Source organism: Lolium rigidum, chromosome 2, assembly GCF_022539505.1.
Source record: "Lolium rigidum isolate FL_2022 chromosome 2, APGP_CSIRO_Lrig_0.1, whole genome shotgun sequence".
Taxonomy (NCBI): domain Eukaryota; kingdom Viridiplantae; phylum Streptophyta; class Magnoliopsida; order Poales; family Poaceae; genus Lolium; species Lolium rigidum.
This window is the reverse complement of record NC_061509.1, coordinates 69,220,280-69,235,271: the sequence shown is the minus strand read 5'-3', so window position 1 is coordinate 69,235,271 and position 14,992 is coordinate 69,220,280. Positions and strand designations below refer to the sequence as shown.

General features: G+C 44.0%; 1 long non-coding RNA gene across 3 annotated transcripts; it reads left to right on the top strand.

The window, feature by feature from the left end:
• Positions 1–5,796: 5,796 nt before the first annotated feature.
• LOC124686655 lies at positions 5,797–13,210 on the top strand. Of its 3 annotated transcripts, XR_006997896.1 has the most exons (4): positions 5,797–6,076; positions 6,178–6,245; positions 12,808–12,900; positions 12,980–13,210. It is a non-coding gene; the product is annotated as an uncharacterized LOC124686655 (long non-coding RNA). The 3 variants fall into 3 exon arrangements; XR_006997895.1 differs by having other exon boundaries at positions 5,797–6,047; positions 12,808–13,210; XR_006997894.1 differs by having other exon boundaries at positions 12,808–13,210.
• The last annotated feature ends 1,782 nt before the right edge of the window (positions 13,211–14,992 follow it).

Sequence of the window (14,992 nt, the reverse complement as noted above, 5' to 3'; positions counted from 1 at the left end):
CTCTCCCGCACTGCTTACGGCGAAGCGCTGCCGGAGTTCTCCACCACCATCGTCACCACGCCGTCGTGCTGCCGGGATTCCGAGGAGGATCTACTACTTCTGCTGCCCGTTGGAACGGGGAGAATGACGTCTTCATCAATACCGTATGTGTGACCGAGTGCGGAGGTGCTGCCCGATTGTGGCACCGTCAAGATCTTCAACGCGCTCTTGAGAGCGGCAAGTGATATACTACATCATCCACGAGATTTATCTCGTTAACACTTAGCGATCTTCGAGGGTATGCTGATCTCATCTCGTTGCTACCATCTACTAGATTAGATCTTGGCTTGTTATTCGTTCTTGCGGCATGATTTTTTTGTTTTATATACTACAAATTCCAATAGTGGCGCCGGGTGGTGGCGGCGCGGGAGCGGAAGCGGTCGGGATGAGAAGGCGCTGAACTTTTAGGTCGCGCGTTCAGCGACGCCTGAAAGAAAATGCGCGCGTCGCCGTTTCTTCCCTCGCGCGTTAAAATTTTGGAACACACTCAGTTTTGGCGCGCCTGCTAGAGCGGCGCTCAGGGACTTCCACACGTCAAACTTGCGGTTATTTTAGCGGTTTGTTTAACTTATATGTTGGAGATGCTCTTATGTTTGAGCATCAAATGTTTTTTCCTTTTTAATGTCAGAGCTTTGAGTTCTTTTTTCCCGAAAACAATGAAATTTTATTTCGGATTTTTTGACGTGTTTTCAGACAATGCGTTCGTATACGCCCGTGGATTTCCTATCCCAACACACACTTCTCTCTCCTCACTCCGGTGCCCCCCACACACGCCGCCGCGCCCCATCCCGTCGCCGGCCCGAGGATCTCGCTCGCTCGGGGGCAGGCCAGGCCTCCCCGCGGACATCGTCGCTACCGGTCCCGCTGCTCTCGCCTTTTCTTCCACATGAAGAGACCTAATGAGATTCGAAACAGAAAACTCTTGTCTCTTATGTTTCAGAGAAGTAGCAAAGTGCCTCCATGAAGGAGGAAGCTTGGCAATAATGGCACCGGCCACAAACTTGTCCGGTAAGGTACACTTAAATTTCTCAAGTTCTTTGGCAAGTGACTGTATCTCATGAGCTTGCTCAACAACGGAGCGCTCACCAGTCATCTTGTAGTCATAGTATTGCTCCATGCCATACAATTCAGTGCTAGCATCCGAAACCCCAAATTTGGCCTCGAGTGCATCCCACGCATCCTTACCATGCTCAAAAGTCATGTACGGGTCAACAATGTTATCCACAAGAATACTGAAGAGAGCCGCCTTAAACATGGCACCAACTTTCTTGTAAGCTTCCTTTTGAGTAGGAGAAAAATCACCCTCAGGTTTGCCAAGAAGGGCGCTATCGCAGTACAGGTTTTGAAACCAGAGAACTTCCCTCGTGCGCCACCTCTTATAGTGCGAACCATCAAAGAGAGGCGGTCTAGTAGCAGCGGCACTACCACTTGAATTCATTTGCCTATAATCAGGTTTTTGGATTGTTGAATATATAAACAAATTATCATATGAATTAATCTGAGCTAATACTTGACAAATCATGACTACAAAAATAGCAGATAAAATAATCATGCAGATCAACAGAGTAGATGAACAGATAGCATCTAGACAAGATAAACCTATCGCATCTACTCCAAATAGCAGTACTAGAAACTCTAGCAAGATCTGAAACGAGGAGGATAGAAACGCATATCGGCCAACGTTGGCGGTGGCAGCAGCATCAGCGATGTTGGCGGCATCCTGGTTGTCGCCCATGTTGAGGTTGCCGAAGAGGTTGTCGATGTCCGGGAAGAAGTCGTCGTTCGGGAACTCGTCATCGGACGACGTCGTGTTGCCAGTAGTCGCGCGTAAGCACTCCCCAAAAACCTCAAAACCTGATTGCCCCTCACGCGTACAGGTCTACGACAGGCAGGGTTCGGAGGCCTACTGTCCCGCCACTCGGTGCATGCTGAAGGACGGGGTGAGGAAGAAAAAGACGGCGGTGCAATGAACTGGAAAGAGGCGGCAGCGCAATGAACTGGAAAGAGGCGATCGCATATGGTGTCTCGTACAGGTTAAGGTTTGCGTCCGCGCTTATATAGTGCGGTTCGGGAAGGTCGTGCGGCGCAGCCCACGTACGAGTTCACGATCCAGAAAAACCGGAACGAAACGGATGCGTTAACGTTTCCGTTAATGACTCGTAATTGATTGCACAATTAATTTCCCGAACAACATAAAGATAAGCTCGGCTCGGCGAGATTTCCGCAACCCGTGGCGCGTCGTGACGTGCGAGGTGGGCGGCAGAGGAGGAGAAGTGCGTGAGGGCTCTCTCTTCTCACTCACTTACTAGGACTAGAACAACCCACCTTATATACCGTTTTAACCCTCTCCCAACTAGCAATGTGGACCTAAACTTTAATCCCACCCCTTGCCATTCCCACATGGGCTAAAAGAATTTCAGAATTTGTATTGAGACATGGGTTAAAGCTGAAGGCAAAAAAATTCCAACAGTACCTTGTACGTGCGCCCTGAACGGCTGCCGTGGTCACTGGTTCGGTGGTCTGTTCTCGTGCGTACGTTATTTGCTACTCCCTTGCACCACTTCTGTTTTTAAATTTGTTACTGACATAATAATAAGCCATCAAATGTTTCGTCGAAATCTAGCGTATTCATGCCCTGCCTGGTTTCCTATCTTAGGAAATATTTACGACTATTTGTCAATGCTAGCTCCGCCATCTACACAACTAAACATTTTCTAAACAACAACGATGTATACGGAGAACACGGCCCAACACGAACCCGAATTACACATAATTGGAACACATTGCCGCGTTTAATAATAATAATAACAATAATTATTTATTTTAATGGAAAAATAAATTGGCAAATGGTAGTCGTAGTTTATCGTCTTCACCTTGCAAGAGATAGTGAGGGATACGTGTTGCTAAGCCACACTTTTTGCATTTATATTTATTCCTTCTACTTGAGATGTTACAAGCGGTACAACTTATTGTTCATATGCACGTACATATCCTTTCTAAACTGTCTTGGATCTAACTACTCAGATGCACAAATTCTGGCCTGTTCTGGATTGCAAGCCATGCTAATTTTTACATCTCATTTGAAAAGCACCATGCTAGAACACTATTTATACTAAACAATTTTACTTATGCATGACAGATTATGCCTCTCAAGCTTATATTTTATGTTTTCATCACACACCATTTATTAGATAGCATCTAATGATAATCATTATTCTGGTTAACAACAAGAATCACCACCAATACTAGGACTATCAAAGTGCAGCTCGCTTCTTAAATTACACTATTTATGCCAGAGAGCATTTCATTGATCATGAATCCATTTAAACATAGTCAAAATCATACTCCAGTGAAGGAACAATGTGTCATTGAGGTGTACCATAAATGTGTTAACGTTTGTTTGGTATATCTAAATATTTAAAGGGGGTTGCATGTTGTATGAGTTCAATAGACACCCTATTGGAGATTTATAGTACAATTATCTTCTTTTAGATATTAGTACTATATTCTAGAGCATACCAGGTGTGAACAAGAGGTTTTTCCTCACATCCTCTTCTCACTACCTTGCTAGTTAGATTTGTTATTGTCTTGTTTAGCTCAAGATTGACTCCACATCGTCACAACAAACTAGATCTTCGAAATGTTAATATGATCTCAAAGGTCAAAGGACATGTGACATCCAACATCTCTAGAAAAGGAAAAAAGAAAGTAGAGCATCGAACATGGGGTGATGTTTTGGCTCATAGATGCATATGAATTTATTATAAAAACTGTATATTTTTTTAAAACATCTTAAAATAAATTTTTTGCATGCACATCCGCACATTCTATGTTTGTACAAAACACTATTGAGAAAATAACTATACATAGTCTTCTTAGCTGTGGCGCACGTGTCTTGTGGTCTATGTGAAAAGACAAAAAATATCATGTGAATATATTATGTTAGAGCATCAAAATTTATCATTTTTACATGTTAGAGCTTAGAGTTCTTTTTTTTCCTAGAAAAATAAAATTTTATTTTAGAATTTTTTTACTTGTTTCCAGACAATGCGTCCGTACTCCTGCACCCGTGCATTTCCTATCCCAACACACACTTCTCTCTCCTCACTCCGGTGGCCCCCACACACTGCATCCTCACCCCCGCCGCCGCGCGAGGACCGCGCACTCCCGCCGCCGGCCCGAGGATCTCTCTCGCCCATTCTTTAAAAAGTGAGCTATACCGAATTTCGATGCATATTTCACTCTCAGTCGGCATGGAAATGAGACAATTAGACAGTTAATCCTGAAGGCTGAAGCCAACCATGCATAGCTTAGGCTAAACCAACTGTTCCCGATAAACTGAAGTGGTAAACCACAGGTCTTTCATCGGAAACACCAATAGAAAAACGATGCTTCATCAATGGAAGCAGTAGCAGACTCCTTGAAAAAAACATATGTCTTTGAACATTTGGGGGTGTTGATGCAACAGCTAGAGTAACTTTTAATATATCTTCCACCAACAAAACCAGAAACACTTCCATCATGTTTCCTTCTATGCAGCCACACATATATACTCTGAAAAAAAACCATTGAAACTTGGCAATTAACCATGCCAGAAAAGGAAAGGAAAAGAAATGAATTTGCATATTTGAAAAGAATGCCCATCTTAATAGAAATTACTGCTAACACACCGATCATGGATACGTAGATTATTTTTCTGAAATATAGCAGCAGAGTGGTCAGCGGGATCATCTTCAAAATAACACCACCAAGAAAAATCCAATGTGTGTGTACCAAAGATTATTGTACTTCTCAGAGCAAGCATGCAAACTTCACATGGTATGTAGGAGTCCAATAAGTACCCTACAGTTACATAGATTAATAAATATCCAGAGGAATAAATAATCTAAAGTATATTGCTAAGAAAACATCAGGGCCTTCTGGTGTGAAACTCCCCTGCAAAAGAGGCATACCAGGAAAATAATCTAAAGTATATCTAAGTTAACTATATTTGAAAAGAAGGAATCAGTTTATAGGAGGCAGAAAAGATCGGTTGCAGCCTCTTGTATCCTTGTAGGGAGTCCATCGATGCCAATACAAATGCCTTGGAGGACAGTAGGAGGAAAATATAATGTCTTGGCTGTGGCTACTGAGCTTTGATGACTCAAAATAAGGTTTCATCCACACGCGGCAGACGCAGATGAAGACAATCACTATAACCTATAGTAAGTTCCACAATCACTATAATGAAGTGGGCTGGATGGTTACAGAAAAGGAGGGGGAAATGAGAAGTGGGGAGGCGATGTGGTTAATTGGAAGTGGAAAGACTGCGTGTGAAAAGACCGCTTGGGATTTCATTGTTGTTTGGCAGAAAAAGATTTAAAAATAATATATGATGTGGCACTTCTGCTTGTACTGCAAAAATCAGTAGTGTGGGGGTCCTATTTAGTTATAGAAGATACATCTGTTAAGGAGGCACAGTACTACACATGGAGTATACTAATTATCAATCTAAATCTGACATATGTTCCACTGTTAGCTTAATCCACTGCAAAATATGTGTTTCGGTATGTGTCATGTCCTGCTGATATCAGTCTTCGCTGATGTCTAAACATGTATTGTTAGTATATTGCCTACTGCCCCTCACAGTTAATGGTTTTGTAGAACCTTGCTGTTTCAAGCTGATGTGATATTACTAAATTTTTGCTAGCTGGATGTTGGAAAATTTGGTCTGATAACAATATAATTGTTGGCCTTATCCAACTATATAATCTGAAGCTGTGGTTTTGTGTAACAGTACTCTTGTTTTTATGTAAACAGTGCGCAAGTTTGGTCACTAGAATTAATTCTGTTCATTTTATTGCCCAGCTTTGTTTGCCATGAATATGAAATGTGCAAGAAAATGGCTGCTGCTGCTTTTTTAGCATATGAATGTGTCGAAATAGCTTATCTCAAGGCTGCATACCACAAGTACGCCATTGCAAGCAAGGATCGTCAGGTGTTTCAGGCAGCTGTGCAGACTACACCAGGTAGTTGATCTAATTGGTGAACAATAAGGGTATAATCAACAATGACCAATAAGGATTGTATATAACTGAAATAGTTGTGGTTTGCACGCATGAACACGTTTGGTTTCAATTTCGTCTTTGCTCAATGCAGGTCTTAGAAAGAAGTTCTAACGTCAGGTTCTGATCGACCTAGATCTCGATGGTGCTGGAAACTCTAATGTGAGCTTTCTCTTTATTTTTTTTTTTGAAACGGAGGCAAAAGCTTTGCCTCATTCTATTAATTAAGGAGAAATAAGAAGTTTACAAGGTGACCCAACGAGACTTTACAAACCGCCTACTCTCGCGGCATCAAAATACTCACATGCTTCGCCCCGCGGCGACCCAAAGTTTTAGCTCTTTTTAATGTTCCCGAAAACCACCGTTGGCGGAGCATGTTTGTGCCTAAAGATTCTAGCGTTTCGCTCATTCCAAATCTCCCAAGAGGTGAGGAGAACAACGGACCCAAGAGCTTTCCGGTTTGGCATAGAGGCACCGGTCATGAGGCTCCACCACTCATGAAGAGACATAGCAAGCCACGTGTGGAGTTCAATAGAATATAAACCGAGCCACTCTTTGATTAGACCCCAAAGCCTTTGGGTGAAACGGCAATGAACGAGAAGATGATCGATGGACTCCGCACTCCTCATGCATAGAGGGCAATTGCCGCAATTAGGCCAACCTCTTTTTTTGCAAACGATCCGCCGTCCAAAGCCTATTTTGAAGGGCAAGCCAAGCAAAGAACTTAACTTTTGGAGGTGCCCAAATCTTCCAAACGGTCCTCTTAAAATCTGAGGTAATGGTGCCAAAGAATTATGCTTTGTAAGCCGATGCCGCCGTGTAGTGGCCATCTTCCGTGAGCGTCCAAGAAATGGAATCCTCCACATCCTCGTCAAAGTTGTAGCCATTAAGCATAGTCCAAAGATCAATAAACTGCTCCAAGTGAGCAAAGGTGAGATCTCCTTCAATATGGATCATGCCAATCCAAGCATCATTTTTTGTAGCCTTGTTGATCGTCCAATTTTTTCCCTTAGACTCCGCATAGATGAGAGGGGCGAGGTCTTTAGGTTTCAAGCCATTAAGCCAAGGGGCATCCCAAAACTTCGTCTTCTTCCCATTTCCCACAACGATATTTGTGGAAGCATAGAAAAGGTCCATGTCCACCTCCGTGCAAGGATTTCCCAAGCCAACCCAAATCTTGGCCGGGTCCGTCCATTCTAACCAAGGCCACCGCAATCTAAGGGCTCTTGCGAATTTCTCAACATTAAGCACTCCAAGCCCCCCAAGATCTTTGGGGCGGCAAACCGTCTCCCAATTGACTTTGCATTGCCCTCCCGTGACTTTGTCGGTTGCCGTCCAAAGAAAGGCTCTCTCAATCTTCTTCATGTTGTCGAGAACGGGAGGCGGAATGACAAGGGGAGTTAGGTGATAGATCGCTTGGGAGGCAATGACGGACTTGACAAGAGCGGTTCGTCCGGCCATGTTAATGAATTTGCCATCCCAAGTTGGAATTTTCCCGGCCATCTTATCAATTAGAGGTTTAAAATCCACATTCTTCAATTGCCACACCGATAGTGGAAGTCCGAGGTATTTGATAGGAAATTTTTCTCTACGAATCGGAAGGTCTTCAAGTATATCATCCAAGGCAACACCATGACAATGAATAGGAACAACGGAACTCTTTTGGAAGTTAGTGCAAAGGCCGGTGACCTCTCCAAAAGCCTTAAGGATGCATGCAAGGTTGCGGATATCTTCTCTTAAGGGCGCAAGGAAAATGATCGCATCGTCGGCGTAGAGGGAAGTGCGCAAAATGGGTCCCCGTCTCCTAACTTTGTGAAGAAGGCCGTGGGCGGTGGCAAGGTCAAGCACTTGTTGCAACGGGTCAATTCCAAGGTTGAAGAGCAAAGGTGAGAGGGGATCCCCTTGCCGGAGCCCGCGGCCATGAGAGATGGGAGGGCCGGCCACACCATTGAGAAGGACCCGGGAAGAAGAAGTGATGAGGAGGGCGGTAATCCAATTACGGAAAGCACTCGGGAAGCCCCTCCGTTGAAGGAGGTCAATCAAGTAATCCCACCTTAGGGAGTCGAAGGCTTTGCGGATGTCAAGTTTGAGGAGGAGACTCGGGTTTTTGTTCTTATGCAATCTTGTAGCCATGTTTTTGACATAGAGAAAGTTGTCATGTATACTTCTTCTTTTGATGAAAGCACTTTGGGCATTTGAGATGAGCTCATTCATGGACGGTCCAAGGCGAATGGCAAGCACTTTGGTTTTAATTTTTGCAATGGAATGGATTAGACTGATCGGTCTAAAGTCGGAAATCTCCTCGGCACCATCCTTTTTTGGCAAGAGGACCACATTTGCGGAGTTGAGCCAATGTAAGTTTGACACATGGAGGTTACCAAATTGATGAATCACCCGCATAAGATCCGTTTTGACCACGTCCCAACACCTTTTGAAGAATATGCCCGTATACCCATCCGGCCCAGGTGCTTTGTCACCCGGCAATTGCTTTATGGCATGGAGCACTTCCTCCTCGGTGAAAGGCTCCCCAAGGTGTTGCAAGGACGGATTTTCAAAGACAATGCCATCCCAATTGAAATCACATTTCCTAGCTTCTCCCCTTCCCATGACCGAGGAGAAGTGTGAGAGGACGATCGCTTCCTTATGCTCATGATTGGTGACCCAACCGTTGTTATGTTTGATGCGATGGATGTGGTTTTTCCGTCTCCGGGCATTAACTCTCAAATGGAAAAACTTCGTGTTTGCGTCTCCCTCTTTTATGTTTGTGATACGGGCACATTGCTTCTTCCTTGCTCTCTCAATCAAGGCTAAGCTCGTGATCCTCCTCTTAAGGCAACTCCGAAACTCATGCTCCTCCATGGCTAATGTCCTTGACTCTTGGGCGATGTCGAAGTGGAGGATGAGGAGAAGGGCGGCATGGAAAAGGACTTTGGAATTTGAGAAAAGCCCGTGGCTCCAAGCGGTAAGGCGCTTTCCCGTGGATTGAAGCTTGTGGTGAAGAATATGGTAGGGCTCAACATGATCGGAGGGTTCGTCCCAAGCGGCTTGCACGGTATGAATGAAGTCGGGCACCCTAGCCCAAAAGTTTTCAAACTTGAAGGTCCTTGGCCTCCGCGGGCCGCTATCATCGGCAAGAAGAAGTGGGCAATGGTCCGATAAGGCGGAGGAGAGCGCATGAAGAACATGTGTGTCGAAGCAAAGGTCCCATTCGGAATTGCAAAAAAAGGCATCGAGCTTGCAAAGAGTTGGACTTAAGCGTTCATTACTCCAAGTGAAACGTCTGTTTTGAAGATGCACCTCTTTAAGCTCACATGCCTGTAAGGACAAACGGAAACGGTTTATTCTCCCACGGTTGACATTTCTTTTGTTCTTGTCTCTTGCGCGATGGCTTTGGTTGAAGTCTCCAAGCACAATCCATCGCACCCCAGGGGTAGGCTTTTGGGTGATTAACTCGGCGAAGAAGTCATCTTTCCTATTACTAGCCGTGGGGCCATACACAGTGGTTATCTTGAAGTTGCGGTCGGAGTTGAAAATGTGGACAGACGCGGAGAGGCAGAATTCAGTGCTCACTATATCGGTGACCTGCACCTTGGAGTCATCCCAGAGTAGGAGGATCCCACCTCGAGTGCCAATAGATTTTGAAATGAATAACAAATCTTGATAGTACTATATGGTAGACTAAGGATGAGAGGCCATTTACTTATTTTCCAGAGCTTGCTGTATGTCGTCGTTGGTGCATAAACATGTGTCTACCCTTTTAACATTACTTTATTTAGTAAAAAAGCGAACTCGTGTGGTCACTGTGGCCCTACATTGTGTGCTGACTGCTCAAGATTGCCAGGTAGCAGCATGTTTACTGCAGCCTACTCACACGAAAGCCCTGGATCCTATTTGTATGGGGCATCAGTTCATATTCCTTTTTAGCACTAGTGGAAAACAGGCCTTTTGATCCGGGTGGTTAGGGCCTTTTGTCGCGGGCGGCCAGCCGCGACAAGCAAGGCGCGATAAAAGGGAGGCCTTTTATCCCGGGTCACTTACGACCCGCGACATAAGGTCCACCACGTGGCAGCCGCCCGGCGCGCAGGGCACAGGGCCTTTTGTCGCGGGCGGTATTACCACCCGCGACAAAAGGCCCTCTACGTGGCGCGCGCACAACGCTTCTGCTTTAGGGTTTGAGGGGTGCAGCACCCCTCCCCCCCGCCACCGACCGCCTGTTATATCATTTTCTTCGTTCGAAAATAAAAGTTGCATATATTTGTACGCTACTAGAAATTGTACACGTTCATTCAATATATATATATATAGATCGATCAAACAAATGTTGGAAGCAAAAGTCGATTCCTCTTTACATGTAGCCCTTACATATATATATACATTTAGCTCACGATCGACAAGCGGTACTAACGACCGTCTATTTGGAGGTAGAGCATCTATTTGGACTAAACAAGCCTTTGTTGTTTAGTACATCTTTAATTAAAAGTCCCGCCAGTTCCTCCGCGATTCCTAGTGCGTGTTCCTTTGGTTGGAGTCTGTCCCGCATGAACTCGACCTATATACGAAAATGAGATGAGTATGACTATATCGTTGTTGATAACGAAATATTGATGATAATAAATAAAGTTGTGAACTTACGTTGAATTTATTATTGTTCCGCTTCTCAGTGGTTAACATGCGAATGGACTCGCAAACGTAGTATCCACATAGATTCGTCCCTTGTGGCTGCCGGGGGCACGGTACAGGAGTAAATGTTAGCTTCTCCGCCCAGGTTTCGTTCTTACGATGTCTCTTGAAAGCGGTCCAAGCCCTGCTGTGCAAAAGAATGATTGAATGAGTGGATAATTAATTGATATCTCACGAATGATAAAGCGCGGCGATGAAGGAAATTACACTTGGAGCAACTTCTGCAAGTCCTGGAACCCGTCCACGCCTCTACTCGGTGGGTCTTTTACCTCAACTATTCCCTTATCAGGTTTAATGTCTAGTAGAATCCAAATGGAAGCTGCACATGTTATGCATATACGTCAGGAATTACACTTAACATCGAGTAAGAAAAATTGAATGTGCATAAAGATCATTAAGACTCTCACTCGTAGTTGTAAGGAAACAATATTGAATCACAGAAATATTGCTCCCCAAAAACCTTAGTAGGTTTCCCCCGTTTCTTGGGCATTAAACTTTACCGTTTGAGCATGTACTTTATCCGGGTCAATAAACCCAATATTGATAATATTATTACTTTTGCATTCACTGATCTTCAGTCCGCATAAGAGAACACATAAGATATAATGAGTATATATATGCAATGAAAACGAACATGAACTGAATGAAAATGAACTTATATGTAGTTAACAACTTACAAGCAATAGCAACTCATGAGAGATTTGTCGAGGGCATCTAGATTGAATAACCGCAGAGTTCATTCATCTCAATATGGATCTCCTCCTTTCGGTAGTAATATTCCCATGGTATACTCGCCACGATGAACCTTATGTTCTCCTTGTATGCATCAAGGTACCACTGATGCAAATTCCGCATATGTGTTGGCAGTTTAAGCAGCTGCTCTGTGCTGACCAAGTCGGCCCCGTAGACAAATTCAGCAATTCCAATATGCTACCCAGCTTTCTATGCCCATCTTCACAACCTGGGTACAACAATTTGTGGTGGTCCTCTAACATCTTGTCAAACTGCAACCTCTCCTTATCCGTGCCACAGCTCTCTTCTTGCATCGAAATGGCCCGACGAAGATCATCATCAACAGGATCATCAGATGCCTGTTCTTCACCTCCTTCTTCTTCATTGTCGTCCATTGCGGTATCAAAGCATTCAGAGAACATAGATCGGTACTGGTCATCATTATCTTCTTCCTCATCGCCGTCTTCCATCATAACCCCTTCTTCTCCGTGCTTGGTCCAAACATTATAGCTGGACATGAATCCAAACCGAAGCAGGTGGCTCTTAATGTCTCTTGAGCAAGAGTAATCCTTCTCGTTCTTACATTTTAGACATGGACAGCACATAAAACCTTGCTTCGACTTGTTGGCCTCGGCCACAAGCAGGAAAGAATTCACGCCCTCTGAAAGCGGGGGCACATCGGTTACCGTACATCCATGGATGACTCATCTGCATCATAAGTACAATTATATATGTATCAGATGCAATCACCTTGCTAAAATTAGTATTGTACGGACTGTGCATATATATATAGTCGAGAAAATAGTTGCTAACCTTTTAGGATCAAAAAAAGGAGAAATCTTATCAAATAAAACCAAGTGGCATCCCTCTCACAAGCATTCCATCAAACACCTCTTGTGCACATGTAGAAAAAATGAGCTAGCATACACCTCCACCTTCACCACCAAGGAAAAAATGAGGTGGGGGGGTGGCTGGCTGCTTCTATATATATATAGGGGGACATTTTGTCGCGGGCCGTATTACGACCCGCGACAAAGGGGTGGCCACGTCGCTCCTAACCCTTTTGTCGCGGGTCGTAGTACGGCCCGCGACAAAAGGCCGCGACAAAAGCCTCCGCGCGCTCCACATGGTTTCGGGGCGACGTGGCCAGGCCATTTGTCGCGGGTGCAGGCGCGCCCGCGACAAAAGGCTCCCACGGAAGCCCTGTTTTCCACTAGTGTAGCGTACTTCAGAAGTTCAAATTAATATCTCTCTTTTTGTTCAAGGTGGACTTTTGTTTGCATTGACCAGTTGCTACTTTCGGATTTTTCAGGAGTTGACTAAACTCGTGCACAAGGTCCATTTGCTTTGCCTGCTAGCATGGGGTAGGGTAATTGACAAGGCTTGCAATGATCCTCTTATTCAGGTGCATAATATGTGTATTCATTTCTACCCTTTAAATTGCCCGTGTTCCAAAATGATGCAATTTCATGATACATTTTCAGAAGTTCTAAACTGAGGCATCTTTCAAGATAAACCATGTTTGTTGTTCAAATGTTCTTTTCAGGCTTCAGTTCTCTATGTGTTACCACACGATTCAGTATGGATTGGTTTAGACATTCAGAAACTGGGATGCTAATAACCTGTGTAGTCTTGTGAGCTGGGTAAGCCCCCTTTGGGCCTTATATGTATTTAACTATTGTTCCCATATGTTGTTTACCTTTCTTAAAAAACAAATATATTGTGCATGTAACTCAATTGTACTTTCTGTGTAATTGCACGATCGACTGGCAGGGTATCTTTTGAATCAAATATGGCTTTCGCACTTCAAGTCATGTAGCACACGGCTGAAGAGGTATTGTATCTGCTCCCTTATGATTGGGCTGGCTGAAGGAATTGGCTCCACCTTTTTTTTCAGATTTAAGAACCCTAAAAAATTGAAATGAGCATTATCACATTCCATTGCAGCACAATATATTTTATGTTTTGACATATAACTACTTGCATCACTGAACAGCATGGCACTAATAAAATTCTCCTTAGTCTAATCATACAAAACCAGTATCAAAATCATATCTTCCCAAGGAAAATGTCTTTGTCAAGGTACATGTCTGGAGTGGTGTTATGGACTATTATGCTGACTTGGAGGAAGTCTGGCTTCAAATCAGAGGTCTCAATCAAGAGTGGTGTAAATGGCCTATCCTCATGCAATTTGTGACTGCATTTGGCATTATGGTTGATGTTGATTGGCATGGTATGTTCAAAACCTTCTATGAAGTTGTCAGGGTTAAGATTAAATGCAGAGACCATAGCAAGATCCCTTCCTCCAGGATCTTTGAAGTGCAAGGTGTTCTTTTTCAAATGAGATTTGCTGTGGAAGGACCAACTAGTGTGGTGAACCTTGAGGAAGGTGAAAATAACATCCATCCCCCTCACCCTGACCCTGATGATAAAGATAGGGATCAAGAAAATGAGGATGGCACTCTGAAGGAGAATGATGTTATGGACACTGGAAATCACTCAACCCCTTCAGCAGGCCAAACTTCTGCTGGAGGCTCACGCGCTAACCTTGGTGCTCCAGCTACTGATAAGCAGAAAAGCATTCCTGCTCTATCTGAGAAAGTTCATGAGGTTGCTCAGTTCTACTTGAAGCAAAAAGGAGATGCTTAACAAACCTAAGCAAGCTCAGTCCTATTCCTGACATGGTAGCTGCAAGTGACAGAGTGGTAAACTGGATAAATCAAACAGCTCAGATTGATAACAGCTGTATCAATCTGCTTCAAGACATGGAGCTTGGACAAGAGGAAGGGGATTTCTATGAAAGCCAAAAACAGGATGTGTCTCAGGAGGAGCTCTCTGCACATCTTGACCCTGTGCCTCTATCCAAACAAAACAAGAGATGGGGTCCTGTAGCTGGCACAAGGCAGAGTTCAAGGCTCTTTGGCAATGAAGGGAAGTCTATGTTGCAGCTACCTCAAGACCTGGCCCAGAAGAAAAACCTAGAGAAGGTGGTTCCAGCCAGCTCAAGAGTGATAGGTATTTCCAGCTCCAATCCTTTTGAAGTTATTTCGCCCTACAAATTCATAGACATTGCCAATACTGTGGGTATTGACACCTCTATAGTCATTAATAATCTTGCATCACATGTTGATGATGATCTTATTCCTGTAAAAAGTTCTAGTCCTGTTCACCTGAAGGGTCCTGACTATGATGAAGATTTCCATGATGCTCTAGGATGGTCTAGCATCAAGAAAAAAACTAGGCGGGTGATACGTCTCCGACGTATCGATAATTTCTTATGTTCCATGCCATATTATTGATGATACCTACATGTTTTATGCACACTTTATGTCATATTCGTGCATTTTCTGGAACTAACCTATTAACAAGATGCCGAAGAGCCGATTGTCTGTTTTTCGCTGTTTTGGTTTCAGAAATCCTAGTAACGAAATATTCTCGGAATTGGACGAAATCAACGCCCGGGGTCCTATTTTGCCACGAAGCTTCCGAAGACCGAA